This window comes from Zeus faber (assembly GCF_960531495.2).
Source record: "Zeus faber genome assembly, chromosome: 19".
In the NCBI taxonomy this organism is placed as follows: Eukaryota; Metazoa; Chordata; class Actinopteri; order Zeiformes; family Zeidae; genus Zeus; species Zeus faber.
This window is the reverse complement of record NC_137206.1, coordinates 20,093,599-20,097,864: the sequence shown is the minus strand read 5'-3', so window position 1 is coordinate 20,097,864 and position 4,266 is coordinate 20,093,599.

Here is a 4,266-nt window from a genome sequence, read left to right as displayed (position 1 = left end):
GATAGATAGATAGATAGATAGATAGATAGATAGATAGATAGATAGATAGATAGATAAAGCAGAGCGTGTCCAAGGTTCTGTCCTAAACTCTGCAGTTGAACACTGAAAGAAGGTGAAAGTTCACTGACACGTCGTCTTAACATTGAGTCGGACTGTTTTGAACACATGGTCACATTTGCATATTAACAGTGCACACAACCACCAAACACACACACACACACACACACACTGATTGTAGAGCCCGAAAACACAGTATTTCTGTGTTCCAGTTATTCTCTGTTTCAGGCTGAAAGTTCATTCATTCATTCATTCATTCTTCATTCATTCATTCGCTCCCCTGTTCGTTCTTTTATTTGCTTTTCTGTTTGTTCTTTTGTGAGCGACTGATTTACATTCACATTTACATTCCAGTCATTTCGCTGACGGTGGTTTCTGGGTTTCTATTTGCTCCCCCGGACTCTTCATTTCATTCCTTACCGTCTCCATCAGTGGACCCCGAGAAGCGTCCAGTCAATTATCATGATTCTACCTGTTTACACAGGAGACACATCCAAGGCAGGAAATGGAGGTCAAATTGCCATTCTGTAATCCTTATTTAATCAGGCAAGAAAAATAAACACAGAACTCATGGTCAACAGAAAGAGAGTATTAAAGCAGATCCTGACTGTGAACAGCACATAAACAGATGACGAGAATACACAAACAGACAGAAAAACATGCAGGTACGGACTGATTTTAGCCTAAAGTAGGAGAGGAGAGTAAATATTTATCATCCCTGAGGGGCAACTCCCTTTACCGAGGGTAGTCACAACAATAAAACATCAATAGATAAAATCCTACATACACATCATACACTATCTATCTATCTATCTATCTATCTATCTATCTATCTATCTATCTATCTATCTATCTATCTATCTATCTATCTATCTATCTATCTATCTATCTATCTATCTGTCTGTCTATCTATCTATCTATCTATCTATCTATCTATCTATCTATCTGTCTATCTATCTATCTATCTGTCTATCTATCTATCTTTCTATGTATCTATCATTTTTTCAGTGTATCTATCTATCTATCTATCTATCTATCTATCTATCTATCGTTCTTTTGTTCTATCTATCATTCTATATCCCTCCATCCAGTGTGTGTGGGTCACAGAGAACTATCTCATCTCTTGGACTCGGAGGCATTGAGCTGTTTCCCAGCTCTACGGTTTGTTGCAGTTAATCCAACTGTGTAGTTCAAGGTCGGTTTAGACACCTGCAGAGGATCTGGGGAGAAACGAGATGAGAAAAGACGTGATTATCAAGGGGAGGAGGAGGAGGAGGAGATGTAATTAAGCTCGCAAATTTAGCAAAATATACAGTCCTGCAGAGAAGGCTTACAGGGAGGGAGAGAGAGATAGAGAGCGAGCGAGAGAGAGAGAGAGCGAGACCATAATGAGTTGACAGGCATTTCTATTTGCATTTGACTCAATCTAATTTCGATTTAGAAGATCCAGTTTTAAAACTGGATCATTCTGCATTGTTTGCCTTTTTTTTTTTGCCAAAATATGTTAAATTTGAATTTATAGATCCCTATATTAGGAAAGCAATAACCTTAAAATCACCCAGTAGTCTTGACTGGGTGGCATAGATGTAGCAGTAACTTTAAATCGACGTTAAGATGGATTGTACGTTTCTTTAATTATCACTGAATTATTTCTGGTTCAAAATTTTTTAAGAAATATTTACTTCACTGAAATTCTGCTCTGACTTCTCTCCCTTCGGCTCTCCCGCTCCCTGCTGGCTTAATTATGCCGTCGCGCATTTTGACCGCGGAGGCCGTGGGAGAGAGGCGATCGTGTATATTTGCTGTGAACTTTGACATTTGCCTTCACATTCGGATACCATATGGAATCATTGGAGTGCTTTTGACAATGGCTGCCTGATAAATATATTTGGTCCGTTAAAGACGTATGAGACTGAAGTGATGTTTTTTGAAGAAGTGAACCCAGTTTTGACACGTACGATTTTTGTACGGTTTTAAAAATAACTTAAAATTGATGAGATAGTACTCGACTCACTAGTCGAGATCTGTTATGTACCAGATCATAGAGGGCGGGGGGCCTAACTTTAGTGCCTCTCTGCCTCAGCAGCAGACTATATTTCTTAAATTTTGATGATGCGTTATTTTGTGTCTTTTTTGCCATCTAGATTTCACAGCTTTATTTCGGCAGGTTTTGATTTCCCCTCCTTTTTAGTTCGTTGAGGGGTGAACTCTTGGTTTGATGGCCCACAGTGTGCGTGGCCTGGCGGCTTCCCTTCCTTATGTTTATTTTGGCTGGACTATCTCTCCCCCTATTTCCCACCCTCAATTGATCATTCACTGTGTTTTTTTGTCTAGTCCTGTTTATTTGTGCAGACTCCTAAAAACTGTTTGGATTATGTCACTTCCTGGAAAAACGAGTCATGTTGGCGGTTGCAACAGTAATAACTCAATAAAACCACAGCTCCTTCTGTCCTATATCTAGTGAGATCTGCAGTTTAGGTAGACTGCACAAACGGATAATATTAAGGAATCTGTCCCGTCAGTTGCATGTATGATATTGTTCAGCGTTGCTTTACTTCTCAAACGCAGAATATTTATCCCCGAAAAAATTACAAGATTAAAAAAAAAAATACACAAATAAGCTTCTTCACTTTTTTTTTTTTTACATAAATACATTGAATTTATCTTATGGGTTTACACTTTAACATATGGCTACCGATGTTTGAATGTGGTGTGGCATTTTCAAAGAAAACAGGATGAAAAATCAAAAAGTTGCCGGTTTGCTTTCCAACTTTTCCGCCAAGGGGGAAATTTGAAAGATTCCGTCGGAACCAGGAGACGCGGGTCACATTTCACTGAAAAACCTTCTGATGTTTTTTTTTTTTTTTTACTTGATTGGGGCAAGATGAGGACGGCTGCTCATGCTGCTGCTTCCCCCGTCTACAGGGAGACTTTTGGTATTTAGACACATTTTTTTTCTTATTTAATTTTTCCGTTACGGTTCCACTGCTGCAGACAAGACGATCCCGTTTATCGTCTGATTTGTCTGGTTTTAGAAGGACGTGGACGGACGGACACGGACGTGCAGTAGCGGCCTCCTTCGTATGTCGTTTGCCGTTCGTCATCATAAGGAAAATGGCGCTCGCACCAGTGATGCGCTCTTCCAGCTTGGGCAGAGTGTCGCCGCCGAGCGGAGCGTCTATTTTCCGTTGCGTCGCTCTTCTCGTGTCTTTTCCGCGGGGTTTGTTTCCCGGACGTAGAGAGGCCAGCGCTGGGTTTCACCCTCTGCTGCTCACCTCAACTACTCTCAAGATTATTTTGATACCGTTTAATCGTCGTACCGTCGCGCCGACGGTCGAAACAGGGACACGGCTGATGGAAAACATGAGGGATGGCTGTTTTTACATGATGTTGCATTACATTCTGTCATTAAATATAACTGGACCCGATAAGATTGAAATTCAATACATTTCTTGGAAGCAGCAGTCGAACAGAAACAGCAAAAACAACGGGAAATGGCTGCGAAGTACAACACAGTACAACACAGATATACAGTAAAACAGAAAATACATCAATATATACACACCCAATATGACTGCATGAATCTTTCCAAGACTTTGCAAGACCTAACAAGCCTTTTAAAGACTTATCGAGTCGTATCACGTCTTCCAAGACTTTCCCATTTTTCAAGACTTGCCACATCGTCCAAGATTTACCACGTCTTCCAAGACTTTCCAAGACTTACCACGTCTTCCAAGGCTTTCCAAGACTTTTCAAGACTTACAACGTCTTCAAAGATGTTCCAAGACTTACCACGTCTTCCAAGACTTTCCAAGTCTTCCAAGACTTTCCAAGACTTACCATATCTTCAAAGACGTTCCAAGACTTACCACGTCTTCCAAGGCTTTCCAAGTCTTCCAAGATTTTCCAAGACTTACCACGTCTTCAAAGACGTTCCAAGACTTACCACGTCTTCCAAGGCTTTACAAGACTTTACTTCTTCCAAGGCTTTCCAAGACTTACCACATCTTCCAAGACTTTCCAAGTTTCCCAAGACTTTCCCTGACTTACCACATCTTTCAAGACGTTCCAAGACTTACCAGGTCTTCCAAGACTTTCCAAGATTTACCACTTCTTCCAAGGCTTTCCGAGACATACCACGTCTTCCATGACGTTCCAAGACTTACCAGGTCTTCCAAGACTTTCCAAGATTTACCACTTCTTCCAAGG